This window comes from Neomonachus schauinslandi, chromosome 7, assembly GCF_002201575.2.
Source record: "Neomonachus schauinslandi chromosome 7, ASM220157v2, whole genome shotgun sequence".
NCBI classification, from domain to species: domain Eukaryota; kingdom Metazoa; phylum Chordata; class Mammalia; order Carnivora; family Phocidae; genus Neomonachus; species Neomonachus schauinslandi.
Window position 1 is genome coordinate 112,397,772 of NC_058409.1, and position 21,915 is coordinate 112,419,686.

Genomic DNA, 21,915 nt, shown 5'->3' on the forward strand with positions numbered 1-21,915 from the left:
GAGTTGCCACTATATTGTCTTTTTGGACATCCCTGAACCACCTATATGCCTGAGCTTACACAAATGGCCAAAAATGGGAGATACAAACCAACACTGAAATTCCTTTATAAATAGTCTTTATCCTCACTTTACTTCTGTGAATGACCTTAAAAATTACCCTAGGTGGATGCCAGTCATGCTTTTTTCAATCTCTTTCCCTGAGGGCACTTGTCACAAAACAGGTTCTACAGTGAAAACTGTCTCCCTTGGAAATTTTCTCTTGACTTTTTCTTTCCTTTTCTCATCCCTCCCTGAATCCTGATGGGACAAATCCTCACTGCCAGGTTTAGCAGAAGCCAAACTGTAATCTCCCTTCTAGTACAACACATACAATAACATATTGTAGCTTTGAGCCAGAACTTGAACCTTCTTGATTCATTAAAAAAAAAAGTGTTGACTTAAAGATGAACTAGGACTTTATTTTCAGACCAAAGAGTAAAATGAAATCAATCCCCTTGGTTTTTCTTTTTGTTTCTTCTTTTTTTTGGGGGGGAGGGGGTGGCTTCATTATTAAATAAAACCACTTTATAAGTGAAACAAAATCCATATACAAATGACTGAAATAAACGGACCAAGGTTCATCCTCTTTCTTCCCATTTTCACCTGATGAATTGTTTTTGAGAGATCTGAAGACTTAAACACGATTCCCTAAAATAACCAACTAGCAATTCTGCAAAAAAGGAAACCAAAATAAATACATTTTCTTAGAAGTCAGTTATAATTTCTCTTCTGACTTTTTTTCCTCCTTTGCTTACATGCTCCTTAACCCCTATTCTTCTCTGTCCCCATACTACCTCCTTTGGGGAAGAGCCAAGGATTCAGAAAAAAAGTTCCATGGTACATCTGGTCTCTTCCTTCTGTGGCAGTGGACATTGCCACTTGAAATATTTCTTATGCAGATAACTTAAGGAGACTGGTGAATTAATGTTTTTAGATGACATTGATCCATAAAGATCCCTAAATAATTGCTACTAATAGGCCCAGTTTTGTGGTGGATTAAGTATATTCTTAGAAATAAATTGTACCTGAATTTGAAGAGAACAACAAGGCTGACCTGATTTCCTTTGGTTTCTTTTCGAAGGAATGAGTAGTTTATTTCCAAGAAAGTTTACATTTTTCTTACATTATAATTTTAGGTTATACTTGATATTTAGCTGTGAGGCTGTCCCTTGTGCTATGACCTTCATGGCCACGTGGACAAATTAATTATCCTCTAATTATAAATTTATAGGGACTGATGGATGTCTTGATAATAGAATGATTTTACTTTCTGATTTCAGGTCACCATGGATTTGGGTTTAACGAGGCCTTTGTTTGAGACTTGTAATCTTTTTTTTTTTTAATTTAATTTTATTATGTTATGTTGTAATCTTGATGAGTTTTTCTATTACTCTGCTTATCTGTATCTGTCCTTGTTTTGAGACCAGTGATGTCTGATCAGGTTTTAATTCTTGCACCTAGCTCCAGCTTCTGACTTACAGTTAATTCTTTGCATAAACTGAGTAACACAGTGTACCTTACTGAAGGTAGAAAAAATTGAGAAGAAAATTGCTTCTTGTCAAACCCATGATACTTCTCTTTCAGAGGACCTTTACAAGGAGGTTTATTTATGAGTTCAGATTTTAGATAATCAGCTTCACTAAGAGATCAACTTTTTTGTATGTTTTTTTTTTTAAGGATTATTTATTTATTTGACAGAGAGAGAGAGCACAAGCAGGTGGAGTAGCAGTTAAAGGGAGAGGGAGAAGCAGGCTCCCCATCGAGCAAGGAGCCCAATGTGGGGCTCGATCCCAGGACCCCGGGATCATGACCTGAGCCGAAGGCAGTTTCTTAACCAACTGAGCCACCCAGGCACCCCTTGTTTGTTTTTGGATGAAAAAACAAAATTTCAGAATTAAACACTTTATTCTTTCTTCTGAATATCTCCAGTTTTCCACTATAACCTGTTGGTTGAAGTCCTAGTCATAGTTAAGGAGGGCATTTTATTTTATTTATTTATTTAAAGATTTTATTTATTTATTTGACAGAGAGAGACACAGCGAGAGAGGGAACACAAGCAGGGGGAGTGGGAGAGGGAGAAGCAGGCTTCCCGCTGAGCAGGGAGCCCGATGTGGGGTCTCGATCCCAGGACCCTGGGACCATGACCCGAGCTGAAGGCAGACACTTAAAGACTGAGCCACCCAGGCACCCCAAGGAGGGCATTTTAAAAATAAACTTCTAATTTTAAAATAATTTTATATTTATAGAAGAGTTGCAAAAATATTACAGAGAGTTCCCCTATACCTAGCACTACTTTCCCCTATTGGTAACATTACTATGGTATAATAATCATAACTAATGAGCCAATATTGAGACATTATTACTAACTGAAGTTTATACTTTATTTGGGTTTTGTAAGGTTTTTCCTAATGTCCTTTTTCTGTTCTAGGATCCCATCCAGGATACCAGACTACATTTATTCCTCATATCTCCTGTTTCCTTTAGACTGTGATCGTTTCTCAGATTTTTCTTGCTTTTGATGATCTTGGCAGTTTTGAGGAATATTGGTCAGATATTTTGTAGAGTGCCCCTCAATTTAGGTTTTTCTGATATTTTCCTCTTGGCCAACTTGGAGTAATGGGTTTTTAGAAATTTCATTAAGTTTTTAATTTTAACTCCAGTATTATTAACCTACAGTGTTATATTAATTTCAGGTGTACAGTATGGTGATTCAACAATTCTATGCATTACTCAGTGCTCATCATAAGTGTACTCTTTAATCCCCATCACCTATTTCACTCGTCCCCCACCCTTCCCATCTGATAGCCATCAGCTTGTTCTCTATAGCTAAGAGTCTGTTTCTTGGTTTGTCTCTCTCTCTTTTCCCCCTTTGTTCATTTGTTTTGTTTCTTAAATTCCACGTAGGAGTGAAATCATGGTATTTGTCTCTCTCTGAATGACTTATTTCACTTAGCGTTATACTCTCTAGCTCCATCCATGTCATTACAAATGGCAAGATTTCATTCTTTTTTTTTTCCAGATATCATTCTTTTTAATGGCTGAATAGTATTCCATTGTATATATACACTACATCTTCTTATCCATTCATCTATCAATGGACACTTAGGCTGCTCCCATAATTTGGCTACTGCTGCTGTAAACATAGGGGTGCATATATCCTTTCAAATTAAGTGCTTTTGTATTCTTTGGGTAAATACCCAGTAGTGCGATTCCTGGATCATAGGATAGTTCTATTTTTAATTTTTTGATGAACTTGAGTTACAGGTTTTGAGGAGGAAAACCAGAGAGATAAGGTACTGTTTTCAATTCATCATATCAAGGGTACATTCTATTAAAATCACTGGTCACTGATGATGTGAACTCTTATCCCCTGACTGAGGTAGTGTTTGTCAAGTTTCTCCATTGTAAAATTACTCTTTGAATTCCCCTTTCAATACTGCGCTCTTTTGGAAACCACTACGTACATCCTACACTTAATGGGTGGGGAGTTATGCTCTACTTCCTTGAGAATGGAGTATTTACTTGAATTATTTGGGATTCTTCTGCCTGGGAGATTTGTCTATTTTCTTCTTACTATTTATTTAATATCACTATGGACTCATGAGTATTTATTTTATACTTTGGATTTTAATCCAACACTGCTTTATTTTCTTGCTCAAATTGTTCCAATTTTGGCCATTGGTGCTCTTTCACTTGGCTTCTATATCTCTTTGACATAGCCGCATCATTGTGGGTTTTTGTTTTTTTGAGTATTCATTACTTTCTGATGCTACAAGATGCTTCAGGCTTATTTTTTATATTTCAACCCTATAATCATCCTTTTCTCCGAAGAGCTGATTCTTTTTATGGAGAATGGTATTAGAAACTATCATCTGGGTACTAAATGCAGAGTGCACTTTTGACATTTTATTTTAGAAGCTGACCCAGAAGGACTCTGGTGAGGTGGTATTGAACCACACCAGTTAGTGTAATTTTATTCCTGAATAGTTTGAATCCAATGTCTATTTTGAATCTTTTGGAAATAAATTAAAAAATCAATATCTGGGGAGGAAAGCTTCCCTATTCAAAATCCACAGCATGTATATGCCATACATCCTTTCTGACTGATGGCAATGTGTACTTTTTTGATTGATGTAACATATCTACCTTGATAAGCTCCCTCTCATAAGTTAACACCTAAATGAAATTATACTAATATCATTAATGAGTTGTTATTTTTTTCTGTGATGAGGAGGTGGTGTAATTTTTTGCATATATATGAATAGGTGCTTTAAAATATTTTAATAAGACATTTTAGACTTAAAAATAAGCACAGAAATTAATGAAATAGACTTCAATCTATCCCAACCCAGCTGAAGAAATAAGACTTTTTGGATACTATTACCTTCTTCCCTTGACAAAGGTAACCATGGTCTTGAATTTTTATGCATATTTTTATATTTTACTAACTTTGAATGCATCCTTAAATAATATGTAGTATTGTTTTGCATATTTTAAACTTTATATAAATGGTCACATGACATATATAATTTCACCCTTTTTTTCTGGTTAACTATGTATTTTTGATGTTTTCTCCATACTGCATTAGCTTATTCATTTTCATTGCTGTGATTCAATTGTGTAAGAATAGTGTCATCTTTTTCATTCATTCTCTTGATGATGGTCATTAAGGTTTTTTAGAATTTCTAAAATTAATGCAACCATTGGTGTAATGAAGGCAAATAAGTTATTTTGATGGGTTTGGTTGAAGGTTTTTGATTTGTAGACATAGCTCTGCTCACTTGCCCCTCCCTCTCAGATCTGTTGTTGATATAGCTCTGACCTTCATCTACCCAGCGTTGTTGTGTTCCCTAGAACAACCTTGGGGAAAAATTCTTATTTTGAATTAGGTAGCATACCAAAATATTTATTGTTGTTATCATAAACATATATGCAGTGTTGATGCATTGCTGATTTCATGATCTCTACATTATTCTGATGTTTAAATAGTCTTGTTTAATGAGACTCTCAGTATTGATAATTTTCTTTTCAGTCATTCAGATATAGAGATAAAATTGTGGTCAAATCACAATGCTGACATTCAAACTGCTTACCTTATTGTAGGGTTTTTCAAGTTGCCAGTCAAAAACCATTAATTTGTAATCAAATCATATTAGTAGGATATTAGTATATATATATGTACACACATATACATTACATATATATATATATATATATATATATACGCACAAGTATTTACAGTTGGTCCTCATTATTTGTGGATTTCGTTTTTACAGACTTGCCTAGGCACTGCCTAAAATTTATTTGTAACCCTAAAACTAACACTAATGCTGCTTTTATAGTTCATTACAGACATGCCAAGAGCATCAAAAATTTTGAATCTGCCAATGCACATATTCCCAGCTGAGATCAAAGTAAGGCAGTACTCTACTTTTATACTCTACCTTTTTGTTTCAGCTCTTATACTGTAAACAAGTATCCTTTTTATAATCTATTTGTGCCACATTTTTTGCATTTTTACCAGTGGTTTCAATGTTTTAGATGACCCCCAAGTATAGTGCTAAAATGCTGTCTAAAGTGATCCTGAATGTAAGAGGGCTGTATTGTGCCTTAATGGAACAAGTTTATGTATTAGATAAGCTTTTTTCAGGCATGAGTGATAGAGCTGTCTGCTGTGAGTTCAATGTTGATAAATCAACAATATATGTTAAATTAGATGTTTTTCAACACAAACATACATAAACTAAGGTTATGTATTGATTGATTGTTGAAAATATTAGTGACCAGAGGCTCAAAGGAACTTTATTTTGTATATCCCCCGGAAACAATGGTTTAATGTTCACTAATTCAGTGTTCTTGGTGATTTTATAGAATACTTTATAGAATTGACTGTTTCTGATAATAGAAGATATCAGAATGTATTTCACATTGTGAAGAATTGTATTGTGTGAAATTTTGTTTCAGACATATATGTATATTGTGAATATATACATCTATGTGGTTTAGGTAATTATATAAAATATATTTTTTATTCTTGGTCATGTAAGAAATGTTTCAAAGCCACTGATCTGTGATAGTTTTGGATGATAGAATTTAAATTTAAGTTTTCCAGGACTAAAGCTTTTGTACATCAGTGAAACTAGAGGTCAACTATGTTGACATGTATAAATTGTTTAACAAAAAATACACATTGCAAAGTTCTAAATAATTTTATGTAATATCTCCATTTTCAAGAGATCCAATTAAATTATTAAATCTATCAGCAGTCCTCAGTTTAGCTAAATTTCTTTAGGATCTGCAGCAACTCAGGCTAGTACATTTTAAAACTTCTAAATTTCTGAGGTGTCAGGGTCACCTCAGGATTTCACTGCAGGTCTGTTCTGCTTTAAGCCAAAGGAACATGTAATTTTCCTGGGAGGGGAAGCTAGGAGGATTCTTTCCATTTGATTTCTTGTGCATGAGAACAACTCTGGGGAAAACACAATCAAGGCAAAGAGAATGGGAAGAGCTCTCTGTGAGCTCCATAGAGAACAGTCTACTTGATGTTGATAATTGGTAATGCACTGGTGAGGTTGTTAGTGAGTGTTTGGAGCATATCAAATGTTATTCATTTCAACACTTGGAGTGAATAAAACTGAAATTATGCAAACATTCTTTGGATCTCATCATTGAATCTCATGTTTCCTTATTATCTCCTCTTCAATATCCAAATACTAATATCCATTAAAAGAAGTTTTGTTGTAAACCACTGCAATAGAAAGTCTAATGTCTTTAGATTGCCTTAATAAAGACTGAAAAATAATCTCTAAAACTGGCACTGTGGAGGTCATGGAAACAAACATGATTTGAAATTTGTATTTGATCAGTGGCATCCTCTTGCATCATGTAGACTTGCTTTATTCATAATGTGTTTCAGCTCATCAGTAAAGCAATGCCAAAATATCAACAATGCAAGCTTTTGAAGGCTTGTTTCATTGCATTATATTGTATCATCTCTGGCTTCATCTTTAAAGTTCAGTTTTTATTTTTCTCCTTAGGTAGAAAATTCTTTCCCTGAAGGGATGTCATTCACACTGTCAGTGAGTAGGTGTTAAGAGATGCAAAAGACTCTAAATTATACTAGCCAGTTTTATTGCCTTTTCTGATGGAATTCCTGCACCTAGTGTTCTAGTGTTGATTGGCCCCTGATGGGTTTTGGCTCTTGTCTTCACTACAATGGAATAGTCCCTTTTCATGCTGTTTTAACATTAGATTGTAGTCTACACAATCCTTGCAGCCTAGTAAAAACCAACTGAGTTTCCCTTAAAACCAATTTCCTCACTGAAGATTCCAAGTGATTTCCATAGACTTACACTTGGGTCCCCCAAGTTCTTTTGGGAGGTAAAACTTTCTCAGTCAGTGGCCCTTGTTAAAGGTTGTACATTTCAAGCAGGTGCCTCACATTCTAAAGTGAGTAAAGTGGCTAGAGTAAAGAATCATTTTGAAATTCCCATTATTAACTCTGTCTGGCTGCCTTACTTACCAGATGGCTTAAGTGTGTTGCTGTGTCACTCTTATACATTGACTCAGCTAGACTGTGACCTAAGATTTACCTCAAAGCACTCAAGCCAAAGGAAATAGTTAAGTAGGAGCTAGAGCAAACAAATAGGCCCACATGCCTTTGTGTTTACTATAATCACCTGTTCAAATGGAGACACTGTTAATGCAACTAGGAATTCTTTCTGCATTAGTAAAAAAGATATTTCTGGTGATATCTAATAGCTAAAGTAAGTTTGATGAGGAACAGTGGTTGCCTCAGGCAGATAAACTAGGTGGCTAGAGTAGAAGGGAGGGAAGTAGAAGGGAGACTTGTATGTCACTAAACACCCTTTTGGACTTTGTATTATCCATTCCAAAATAGAAAATATAAGAAAAGTAAATATAAACAAAGGCAGAGAAAGGAAAGGACATAAGTAATTTTGCCCAATTACTTTGATTAAAAAGGAAGCGTAGGCATACTGGTTTTTGGAGGACTTTTTTTGTTGTTGTTATTGTGGTTTCGCTTCTGACGTGTTTGTAGCTTTCCACAACCTAAGGTAAAACTCTGGGGGAATACTTGGATGGACTTTTCTGCAGATGCAATTTAAGGCAAGAACTCTGCTTTTGCTCACATGCAGTATCAAGGCATGTGCCATTTTGGATCTTAGGTTTCATTTGGATAGAATCAGAGTCAGAAGAGATGCTAAAGACCATCATTTGGAATTAATATATGTCTTTCTTCCCATTTTTACAAATGAGAAAGCTGATGTTGAGGGACCACTCTAAGAAACATTTAAGGTTACACAGGCCTATAAGAACTGGATGTGATGCCAGGTTGGGGGCTCCTTCCCCAATATTTGGTGACTTACTTGAATAGAGTATTGTCTGCATGATTTAATGGGTGAATGAAGCCATACTTAAAGGCAGAATTTGGTGTCAGTGTCAGGAAAGCCCAAAGATTCTTTGTGATAAGGTATTTTATTTTATTTTATTTTTTTAAAGATTTATTTATTTATTTGAGAGAGCGAGAGTACATGAGTGGGGGAGGGTCAGAGGGAGAAGCAGGCTCCTCGCCGAGCAGGGAGCCCGATGCGGGACTCGATCCCGGGACTCCGGGATCATGACTTGAGCAGAAGGCAGTTGCCCAACCAACTGAGCCACCCAGGCGCCCTGTGATAAGGTATTTTAAATAAACATGAAAGTCATAATGAAGATAATTGCACCAAGGGAGGGAAAATGTAAAATACAGTCCAGCTTCATTTTACCACTGGAGTGAAAATTTGTATGGGAAAGGACAGATTTTATGCAGTGATGAACATCCTTAAAAGTCTTGCACTCAGTGTGAGAGTTACTAGTTTTGCATTCCTTGTTCATGTGTGCTTGCTTTTGTGCCCCCAGAAAAGTGGGAATAGAAACAGCAAGACCTTCCTAAGAGTGTAGGCTAGATGGCCTGCTCTTTTAAGACCTCCAGGTATATTAAAATGGGATTTTAGGTGATTAAAATCCAAACAATCTTGTGAAGGTAGCTCAAGAAGCATGTGAGAGAAGGAGATTGTGTTGTGATATAGATGCCAATTAAGAAAGAAGAATCCTGGGGCACCTGGGTGGCTCATTCTGTTAAGCATCTGACTCTTGATTTTGGTTCAGGTCATGATCTCAGGGTCATGAGATTGAGCCTCGCATTGGGCTCCACACTCAATGGGGAGTGTGCTTGAAATTCTCTCCCTCTCCCTCTGCCCCTCTTCCCACTTGCTCTCTCTGTCTCCCCCTCTTTCTCTAAAATAAATAAATAAATCTTTAAAAATCTGTATCTTTGAGAAAAAAAAAGAAATAAAAATCCTAACAGCAAGGGGTGTACACTACTCTACGGTGGGGTTCTCACCATTGGGGCTGTATTAGATTGTACCCAAGTATGGGGCCATGGTCTGGACCAGAAGCGATTTGACTGGTCAATTTTTACTTGTATTTTGCAAGAGCCTCTGAAGGCACTTTCCTGACACCGTGTTCATGTCACTGCAACCCATCTGCATGTGGCTGACAGAATATACTTTAGAAAATGCTCTTCTGCTCTGGTCAGTATTAAAGTCCTTTAACAGCTCCTCATTGCCTTTGGTGTAAAGTTGAAATTCCTTAATGAGGCTTGAAAAGCCTTTCACAAGTCGATCCCTGTCTCAGTCCCATTGTCCTCCATTCACCAACAAGCCTGTAAGTCCCAGCTTCTCTGAACTGCTTGCAATGCCTTGAGCATTCTGTGGTCTCTCATGTCTCTGAAACCTGGTTGCCTGAAATTGTAAGATGCTTCCTCCTCCTTTTCAAAAAATCGATTTCCTGCTTATGTTTGATGTTTCAGTTCAAGCACCATTTCATATATTATTTATTCATCAAACATTATTGTCACTGGGGGTTTAAAGATGAGTAAAACATGGTCCCTGCTCTGGAGGAGCTTTCAGTCTATGAGAGATAGATATAAACAGTTAAATGAGCTATTTACAGACGCAGGTTACAGTAGGCACAGGTTACAGTAAAGAAGAGGAACAAATATTCTTTGATGTCTCCAGGCTGTCAAAGGCTCCAACTCAGTGTTCTCATGGTCACTAAGCCACTAAACCTGCCATACACACATATCATTTAAATCTTAATCATTTGGCTTATTTTCTCCTGGAGTGAGAACTATTTCAATATTTTTAAGTCTCCAACCCTTACTGCATTATTGGCCTGTGGTAGGTACCCCAAGAATGTTTTCTTTTTAAGTGAATAAATGTAGGAGTGATTCTACCCAGGAAGTGTTGGAACTCTGCACAGTCCAGCCAATGGAAGTAGGGAGCTAGACCAAAAAGGTCATGAAGAATCAGATCCAGAATCTATGGCATAGTAGGCCAAACTTACCTATAAGCCCAAATCATGAAGGACAAAAATTCAAGAGTCTTGCAGAGGAAACCATTCTGCAGATAGGATAATGAAACAGATGCCAGAAAGCAGTAGAAACAAGAAACCCTAGGGGCAGGAAAGAAGGGGAAAGAGAGAGGTGCTTGTTCAGTCTCTGGTTTAGGAGGGCCAGTCCCATCTAATTTAGCTGAATTGCATTTCTGAGAGAGTTCTGTGTACCTAACAGGATGTTCGTTTCCCCTCTCTCACACCTTCTCCACTCTTTATTTGTTTAATTTTTAGTGGGCTTAGTTAGGTTTTTGTTTTATGCAAGCCCAAGACATTTGACTACATGTTATTAATGTACTGAGACTTTTAGAACAGCACAGGGGAAAATAATCAGCATGTAACTCATGAACTCATGAGAACACTTTTCCCTGCTGACTATATTTCAATCAGCTGTCACATGGTTATTATTTAAAAATATTTCTGGATAAATTTAACAATTGTAAAGAGTTAGTCTTGTTATCTGAAAATGAAAAGGACTACTATAGCCCAGAGAAGGGATTAAATGAATCAATTATTTGCATTATTTAACTAGTTGTCATTGTTGATATGTTTTGGTTTAAATGACCTAAAAGAGTATTCCAAAGTATCTCCCAGGAAACCTAAGCAGTCCTGAACCTACAGGAGTAGGAATATCCAGATTTCTGTAATTATCTAACCATAGTAGTAAATGACAATATGACCCAAAAATAGTTGGAAGAGCTTTGAGTACAAGCTATACAAAGAAAGTGTTCTATTACAATAACAAAGTCAGATGTATAAGGATATTAGTAAAATCAAGAAATTCCTGGTATTCTTGAAAAGGAATAAGTTTTGACTGATTATTTTGGAATTTAGATGTAGAATAGAAGAACATAAATTCATCAATTATGCCAAACTTTTCTAATTATTCGAAGCTAAAAAAGTATTTGGAAGGATTCCAAAGACTTATAAATTTTTATAAGTATATATAAGAAAAAGAAATCTTTCTTGGTTTTAGGGAAACATAGACCTACATGCTATGCTTCACTGCAGAAACTTCTTGTGTTCTAGTACATCTATCTCATTCTGAATTGTGTTCTATTGTTCTTATGTAAATGATTTATATTATAGATGTGTCATCTATTTTAAGCCACCCTTAAATCCTTTTGGGAAGGAATTAGAGGCTTAAATAATGAATAGAGGACATTTCCCACTCTTGCGGCTGCATTGGCAAACCTCTTGCCTCTCTCTCTCTCTCGCACACGCACGCGCTCAAATAAATAAATAAAAGTAAAAAGGGGGGCGCGCATGGGTGGCTCAATCAGTTAAGCATCTGCCTTAGGCTCAGGTCATGATCCTGGGGTCTTGGGATTGAATCCCACATCAGGCTCCTTGCTCAGTAGGGAGCCTGCTTCTCCTTCTCCCTCTGCCTGCCGCTCCCCCTGCATGTGCGCTCTCTCTGTCTCTCAAATAAATAAATAAAATCTTAAAAACGAAAAACAAAAACCTCTTGGAATTTATATTTGATTGAATCAGAATTGAACTTCCTACCATACAAGGCAAACAGGAATGCCCTGTATATGTTCAGACACTAGGCTGGCCCCAGAAGGCAGCAGACTTTTGTTGCTCCTTCTAGGTCTAAGACCTGACTTGGAATTTCCAAATAATGCACAACCTAAAATTTTGGGCAACAAAAAAGACTGTGACTGATTTTATTATAGGTAGGATATTAATGATTACAAACATTTGTTAATAATATATGCTTTCCTGTTAGTAACTAATACCTTAAGGAAGTAGTTTATATATCCCTACTTACAGAGGAGGAAAGCCAAGGCCCAAAAAGAATCTTAGAGCTGGGTATTTATTTATTTATTTATTTATTAACTATTACTAAAGCAATACATGTTCATTATAAAAATTCAAATAATACAGAGTAGGGAAGGAGACTTTCTTCATATTTTGGAAGCCTCAGTCTTTGTGCTTAAGGCCTTCAACTGATTGGATGATTTCCACCCACGTTCTGGAGGGTTATCTGCTTTTCTTAAAGTCAACTGATTTCAGTGTTAATCACATCTACGAAATATCTTCATAGCAACATTTAGACTGGTGCTAGACCAAAATACCGGGGCACCATAACTTGGCCAATGAAGAACATAAAGCTAGCCATCATACTGTAGATACAAATACCCAAAAGAAAGCATTAAGTGATGGAACCCAATTGTTTATTAACCAGAAAAAATGTATTATGATCAAATTAGGTTTCTGACAGGAAATACCAGCATGGCTTCACATCTGAGCTGGGCTTTTAAATCTTATTCTTTGGATTTCAATTAGCCTATTGATGATCTACTCAGTGCTTCCAAACTGATATACTTAAAATCAATTTCAAATTCTAACACTTTGGTTGAGATTCTTTTTGGAAATTATGGTATGCTACTGGGTGGGATCTGAAGAAAGATGGCAATGATGTGAGAGTTCTGGGAAGAGAGGGTGCCACTCACAAGCACCTCTTCCTTCTTTGGTCCTCCACACACCTTTGGTGACAGATGGTCTCAGTGAAGGTCTGCATTCTTAAACATCTATTGGTGTTGGCTTGAAGATTCTGTTTTCTGCAAAGCTTGTTGGATTTTTCTGGCCTGGTTTTAGAAAGAGATGTGCACTACTTGTATGTCCCGCCCATCCCCCCGAAGATACTAATACATATAGTTCAACCAAAAATTACATCATTTAAAGTGGAAGGATAACACATTTTCATATTGAGCTCCCTTCTGTGATCCAAGTCATATTCTAATATGTCCATGCTGATTAACATATGAGTGCTCAAGTTAAGGAAATAAAAGAGGCTAAAAATATCCTAGGACCTTTGCAAAAATTACTCAAACTGTTAAAAAGGAGACAATTAGGCACCTGGGTGGCTCAGTCGTTGGGCGTCTGCCTTCGGCCCACGTCATGAACCCAGGGTCCTGGGATCGAGCCCCGCATCGGGCTCCCTGCTCTGCAGGAAGCCTGCTTCTCCCTCTCCCACTCCCCCTGCTTGTGTTCTCGCTCTTGCTGTGTATCTCTCTCTGTCAAATAAATAAACAAAATCTTAAAAAAAAAACAAAATAAATAAAATAAAAAGGAGACAATTAGACATTTTGAATATGGGTAGCTATTTGATATTATGGAGTGATTGTTAATTGTTTTAGTTGGTATAATGATTTTTTTGGCAATTTTTAAAACATAATTATATAGATAAATATAAATATATATAAAATATGCTGAAATATTTGTGGATGAAATAATATGTCTGAGATTTGCTTTGAAATAATACAGAAGGGGGAAGTAGATGGGGATATGGGTCAACTAAGATAAACTATGAGTTGCTGATTGTTGAAGCTGTGTCCTATGTATATGGGAGTTCATTATTAATTCTGTCTACTTTTGTTAGCATTTAAAACTTTGTGAAATAAAAAGCTGAAAAATAAAGTCAGAATTTTAAAATGCTCTACAGACAATTCATGATCTTCTCCCTGCTGTCAGGTCAGGTCTTGGACCTAGTAAATATATGGCTGAATAGAGGGAAGACAAGACCAGGCACAGAGCTGGTTATTGCAGAGTGTTATTGTGCATATTTGCATTTTGTGTGTGTGTGTGTGTGTATCTATGTGTTTGGTTATATACTTATATAAGTCATTGATTAAGTGAAAATTTTGAAATACATATCAAAGCTTAATAGTGTCTATACTGTTTTTATTTTTATTTTTATTAAGATTTTATTTATTTATTTGAGAGAGGGCTCAAACAAGGTGGGGAGGGGCAGAGGGAGAGGGAGAAACAGACTCCCCGCTGAGCAGGGAGCCCGACATCAGGCTCAACACACGGCTCCATCCCAGGACCCTAAGATCATGACCCAAGCCGAAGGCAGATGCTTAACCAACTGAGCCACCCAGGTACCCCATATAAACTTTTTTTAGATTGATATATTGAATCATGCTTATCCCTCTTATTAGTTATGTGCAACTATATACTAGCAATTTAGATGTGGAAATATCTTTAGTTCTCATATTTATTAATTGTTCCGTCACCAAATTTGCAGACAAATATTACTTTTGCTTAATCACTGAAAGAAATTTTAAAGATTTAATAATTTTCCTAACATTCATTGAGTTAGTGTAGGCAGAAAGACCCTGTTAGTGATATTTTTAGCTCTCAGTTACCAGTCTTCATGTTATCCTAACATTCCCATGAGTTTTAGTCAAAATTTTTGTTTTTTACTATAACAAAGTCAAATACTTTAAAACTTAGGTATCATGGAACAAGTTCAGATAATGAAGTGCCAACTGGGTTTTGGCACCATTCCTTACATATTTGTCATCAAGAGTCAAAAGTAATAGGAAAGAAATTAGGCAGATAAAAGCAGTTTGGTTTCACAGGAACAGAATGGACGTTGTACAGTCAGTGCTGTGGAATTCTGAATTCTGCCACTACAACTACCACTACCATCCTCTCTAATCAGTTTCAGCAGATGTGTAGGGTTGAATTAACATCCGGAAATTCTCTACTACAACGAAACTAAACATTTCTGCCTAAGTCTATGATATTTAGTCATAGGTCATATTTATTTATTTTACGTTCTGAAACTATTATACATGGCCTGTCATTTAATTACTTTCAATCAGTATTCCCTTGTTGAGTTTTGTCAGGAAGGCTGCCCGGTCTTTTGACCAACTAATATGGTATTAGGAGGCATTTAGAAGAGAGTATTATGCTTCTTTTTATAACAGTGTTTCCAAAGTCAAAGTTTTAACCAAATTCTCTTTGTCTGCCTCTCTGATTTCACTGACTTGAGTAAAAGTTGATTCTGTTTTAAGGTAATCTCTCTGTTATGTTTAACAACCAAGTATACCATTTTTTTTTTTATGTGGACTTGGAGGGAATTCACCATATCTGTTATAGAAGAGATACTACTTTGCCTAGAAAAGATGTGAAGTGTGTATACTACACTTGAGATCTCCATAGGCTAGAATGAAGAGCCCTCGAATGGGTGGAAGATAATCTTTCCAGGTATAGTTTATTCTTTCTGTTTCTGCCTAATTCACCCTTTCAATGCCAAGTTGATAGAAGATTCCATAGGAATATATATAATATATGCATATATTATTATGTATTAATATATATGCATATATTATTACATTATATAATATATAATATATAACATGATTATATATTATATATATTTTTATATATTAATAATTTTTTCAGTGATTAAGCAAATATATATATATGTGTGTGTGTGTGTGTGTGTATATATATATACATGTATATATTTATCAGCAGGTAAATTGTGGGCAGGGAACAAACAAAAGCCAAAGATTATTTTTGTCTGTTGGTAACTTTTAGGTACTCTTGAAGATGTTATATTAGTTTCTATACCATGGTAACCAATGCAGTTGTTCTGGAAGTCAGTTTGCTGGTGACAGAATTGCAGAAGTCATGAACAAATAGCACTTTGCCTTTGCATAAAGCCATATGATTGGTTTTAAAATTGGGGAGCTTCTGGGGCACCTGGGTGGCTCAGTCGTTAAGCGTCTGCCTTCGGCTCAGGTCATGATCCCAGGGTCCTGGGATGGAGCCCCGCATCGGGCTCCCTGCTGAGCAGGGAGCCTGCTTCTCCTTCTCCCTCTGTCTACCACTCTGCCTACTTGTGCTCTCTCTCTGTCAAATAAATAAATAAAATCTTTAAAAAAAAAAAAAGAAGTAAAATTGGGGAGCTTCTACCATCTTCAATGAAAGAGCTGAAGGAAAAAGGAAAGTATTATATTAATGACACACTATAGTCACATTGTTCCTCTCTAGCCACTGAAGAGCACATTATAGTAATGGGGTATTCTTGCTTGTCACACCATGAAACAAAGATATAATAATGATCAGGGTTCTGAATGGAAAATTTCATTTGTGAAAGTAAATTACTCTGCAAGCACTAACCCTTGAAGAAGCACAGAAGGGGTTAAAACAAGAATAGAGAAAATTTCAAAATGTTTCTGTGGTCACATAGACGGCTGCTTCAGAGTTTAATCATCCTCCATTTGTCCTTTAACAGACTGGCCCCTCATTTAGGTGTCAGTTGGAGCAGCGAAGTAACAATTCCACTGCAGCATGGATTCAGGTGACAGAGTGTCCCAAATCCTTCAGTGGTGATGTTGCTCTTAGAGGTCAGATCCAACCACAAAAATATACCCCAGTAAGGTATCAGTAGGAAATTAAATCTAAGAACTATCCTCTCCTATTCCAAAGTTATTCTCTTAGAGTTAGCTGGGTCTTTTTGACTTGAAAGGATCAGTATGTTTTAGAAAATACCTAACTCCCTATTGAATAATTAATTTGCTGAATGATAAAATTGGTTCAGAAAAGTCTGGGGTTACAGACTTTTCTATACAGTTTTCACCCAAATGATGAGGAATAAACCAGAATAATCTTTGCCTTAGGTGCCCAAACATGGAAAATAAAGAAAAAAACCCAAAGACCACCGCACAATTCTTGACCAAGCATTGCAAAGTATGATATGAAATGCTTATTAAACACCTTACAGACACATATTAACATTCTTATTAAAATTAACCTGATCTTGGTTCAAAACTTGTGCCACCAAGAAATATGACATCTGTGGAATGTGTAAGCTCAGTAATTAGGTCACAAAAATATTAACAGAGACCTAAAGTCCCTTGGAAATGTTTACTTTTATTTAAAAACAGAATTCTCAAGTGCCTCTCTGCTTTGTGATTTCATCCAGGACAAGAATGAAAATACTGAAATGTGGCAGGATTTCTAAGAGAATGAAAGCCAAGAAACACTGAAAACACAGTTTTGAGATTTCCGGTTTAATTTCCAGGACAAAGAGATTCATTGTCAGTTTATATCATCTTTGCTACATGGATACCTGGATCAACAAAAGCTGTTGACCTCTGTGGGGTCACTCAGTGCCCCATTTTGGCTCTGATTTTGCACTACTCTTCACAGTAGTGAAGTGCTGGGATGAGGCCAGGCTTTCTTTACCACATTGGCTCCTAATCATTCCCAAAGGAAGAACTGGAAAATATTTGGGATTTTTCTTCTATACTTTCACATTAGTTTATTCTCAGAGCAATTATCATTTGTGTTTTGAGCCACATGTTGGGTAAAGATGGAAGAAGCATTTAACTACATTTTTTCCCCTAAAGAGCAATATCATATTTTTGTTAGTATAGTGCTTTGTTTTCTTTTGCTTTGACACATGGCTTCTGTAAAAATTTCAGTGTTTTCCTTTGGACTTAAGTACCCAATTTAAGGGAATAAAAACAAAAACCAGTGCATGACTTTTTCATGTTATGAATTTAGTTGCTTTTCATGATCAATCATTTTATGGTATCATTCAACTCATTATCATCCTACACCCATTATATGTGACAAAAAGTATCAATTTTGTGGATTTTGTGACAAAATTCATTAGTACTCTGGGTTTCACTTAGCATTATTTTTCACAAATGCCATTTCCTTTCCTTTTAATCTTACTTCATTTTTATGCTCAAATATGGGAATAAGACCAAAAAAAGGCAAGATTTTGTTAGCAGCCAATTCTTTCATATCACCTTGGCATATACAATTTCATGAAATAAGTCAAAGAAGAAGACAAAGAAATGTAAAGGGAAGCAGAGGTTATTAAATTTGATTAAGGGATAAAATTTGGTTCTCTGCTGTCCTGATTTGTTTTGGGTCAGAATGCACTGAACAAATGTTATTATTTGTTTATTGCTGAAATCTGGTTGTGGCTATGTTCTGGCATCTCAGTATATCTTATGATAGTTTACTGTATGTTTCATATCCATTTCTTTTTTTTACATTCCCATAGCCACCACTCTATGTCAACTTTTAACACCTTACACTTTAGAAATCAGCCATAGCTTCCGAGCTGGAAATGACAATCTCAGATAACTGTCCACAAGAACAGTAGGGTTAAGTTGGGAACAAGTTGACCTGAGAGAGGCTGGGCCTAGCAAATAAAAGTTCTAGAGTCAGCTTATTGTTCATTAGACTTCCATCTTGAACCACCACTGCTGAGCCACTCTATACGCATTGACTTTTTACTACCTGAACCACTGCTTCCCACTAGATTCCTCCAGTGACTCAGCCACTAAACTGAAAGCTCCTGGTTTTACTCTAGTTTGGCATGTAGGAATGACTGTTTTTTCACATTCCGCCCTGACCTCTATCCCTGGTTTTTGCCCTCCATTTATCCTATTTGTCTTCTATATACAATGTTTATTCTCTTTTTGGAGACACTCATCAATTTTTTTTTTAAGATTTTTTATTTATTTATTTGACAGAGAGAGAGAGACAGTGAGAGAGGGAATACAAGCAGGGGGAGTGGGAGAGGGAGAAGCAGACTCCCTGCAGAGCAGAGAGCCTGATGCGGGGCTCGATCCCAGGACCCTGGGATCATGACCTGAGCCGAAGGCAGACACTTAACAACTGAGCCACCCAGGCGCCATAATTATGTTTTTATAAATGCAAATTGTTCTCTCTATTGGAAGGGAAGATGAATGGTATTAAAGAATTTTTTTTTAATCTGGAGAATTATCAGAATAGATGAGAGGGTTTCTAGAAAAATTAGGAGAATCTGCCAGGTTACATGATATCTTTTAGTGCAGTGGATTTTACGTTATGGTATAATTCATTTTAAAGAAATAAAGTCAGTTCACAACACACCAATATTGCCATCCATTCCATGACCTTGCCTCCTTTATTTTTGTGTCTTCCGACTGATAATTGAAGGAAGCATGTTATATGGTTTATGGCATCTTTTTTTTTTTTTTAAAGATTTATTTATTTATTTGAGAGAGCGAGAATGAGAGAGAGTACATGAGAGGGGGGAGAGTCAGAGGGAGAAGCAGGCTCCTCGCCGAGCAGGGAGCCCGATGCGGGACTCGATCCTGGGACTCCAGGATCACGACCCGAGCCGAAGGCAGTCGCTTAACCAACTGAGCCACCCAGGCGCCCATATATTGTTTATGGCATCTTGATCTTTGGGTCTTAGTCTTGCTCCTGCCTGTTCTGTCCTGGGTGCTCTACTCTGTTCCTGGTTTTATACATCCTTTGCTTTTTTCTTCTGGTATCTTTTTTTTTTATTATTATGTTATGTTAATCACCATACATTACATCATTAGTTTTTGATGTAGTGTTCCATGATTCATTGTTTGTGCATAACACCCAGTGCTCTATGCAGAATGTGCCCTCCTTAATACCCATCACCAGGCTAACCCATCCCCCCACCCCCGTCCCCTCTAAAACCCTCAGTTTGTTTCTCAGAGTCCATAGTCTCTCATGGTTCGTCTCCCCCTCTGATTTTTCCCCCCCTTCATTCTTCCCCTCCTGCTATCTTCTTCTTCTTCTTCTTCTTTTTTTTTAACATATAATGTATTATTTGTTTCAGAGGTACAGGTCTGTGATTCAACAGTCTTACACAATTCACAGTGCTTCCCATAGCACATACCCTCCCCAATGTTTATCATCCAGCCACCCCATCCCTCCCACCCCCCACACTTCAGCAACCTTCAGTTTGTTTCCTGAGATTAAGAATTCCTCATATCAGGGGCGCCTGGGTGGCTCAGTTGGTTAAGCGACTGCCTTCGGCTCAGGTCATGATCCTGGAGTCCCGGGATCGAGTCCCGCATCGGGCTCCCAGCTCAGCAGGGAGTCTGCTTCTCCCTCTGACCCTCCTCCCTCTCATGCTCTCTGTCTCTCATTCTCTCTCTCTCAAATAAATAAATAAAATCTTTAAAAAAAAAAAAAAAAAGAATTCCTCATATCAGTGAGGTCATATGATACATGTCTTTCTCTGATTGACTTATTTCGCTCAGCATAATACCCTCCAGTTCCATCTTCTGGTATCTTTTGATACCAAATAAACCACAGACATGTCAGCCCTTTAGGCAAAAATTGCCAGTCACCTTCCTTTCACTTTGCCCTTATTTAGCCTGGCCCTTAGTCCTCAACTTATCTCCCAATTTTGACCCATCTGCTATTTTTAGTCAATGCTAATCTGCTTTCCCCCGCTCTGACATTCTTTATGGTTGAAATTAATTCCTCTGGCTCTTTTCAATCTCAGTCCCATGGGATGGGATTTCCTTTTGCCCTGTCCCCAGTTTCTGAGACCTTAAAATTTGATAAGGTTTACTTTTCTGGTCCAGAGAACCTTGATCCTCCAGTAAGGGCCTTCTGACATGAAATGCTGATTAATCTTCATTTCCCTCTCCAAATTCATTCTTTACCCTTCTCTGCCCAGCTTTGTCTCTTGAAAGCCTGACCTCTTTAGGGATTGTGCCACCTAAGCTCTCTTGCCTTCTGGTTTCCATGTGGGTTCAGCAATGATGGAAATTAGCAGACCAGAAATAAAAGGAAGTGGGGTTTTATTCTCTCTGCTTTTCCTCACCTTGTTTGGGCAATGGCCATCTTCCTTTACCTATAGTTCCAGGTATTTTAGTTAAGTGGCCCTGCTCTTATGGCTCTGGCCCTCACTGGGTAACATGATTCTCTTTTTATCTCGTCTAGTATGGAGGAGGTAAAAGCTTTCCACCATAGCTGGTCCTTGCATGTTTTGCCATTCTTCATTGGTAGTTTTAATCTGGTCCACACTTCTGTAAATAGTTACGTCACTAAAGTTTCTTCAATTAGTCCTTTGTACCATCTATTTCTTGCAGGATTTCTGATACATAGGTTTGAGAATAAGACACAAAGCATATGTAATTGATGCTAATAGGTCTTTATAAATGTGACTGCCCTTTGGGGGATGGTGATGTGAAGGTCACACTATATGTCTCAGAGTTATATATGTACACACATTTTAGGCAGATGGAAAAACTGATACTGTGAAGAGAGGAGTGCTTGAGGAACATGGAGAGTTAAGATTTTCTCTCTGAAGGGATGAAATATTAGGATGGGTACACTTGAATAGCCTTCTACTCTTCTGCTAAGTTAGTACTTTATAGAATAGGCACAGTAACAGGCAATAGAATAGGCATAGGGAAGGTTAGAGCAGAAGTTGAAGCATATGTGCATGAATCAGCTAGTCCACCCAGAGTGGACTTGGACTGCTTTTCTCTTTTGGGGATAATGAATGTCTGCCATGCTAGAGTCAACTCATGAATTAAGTATAAAACTGCGTAACTTTGGGGATTGGCTTTCCCCTCTGAGGCCGAGAAAAACAGGAGCAAATCTCCATCAACACCTCAAATGGGGAATAGGTAAGAGGATTTTAGCTGAATAGTACTTTGAGGGTACAACAGAGTCGTTTCTGGTGCTGTTTAGACTATAGTGGCTCTGTGCTTCATAAACTGAGCAGGAAGAAGTACCGTGGGCATGCATTTTGTGAAGAGTAATAACAAAGGATGCTGAGACTTTCTGTAAGATGGGGCTATCAGAGCAACAGGAAAAGTGGGACCAGTAAGAAGC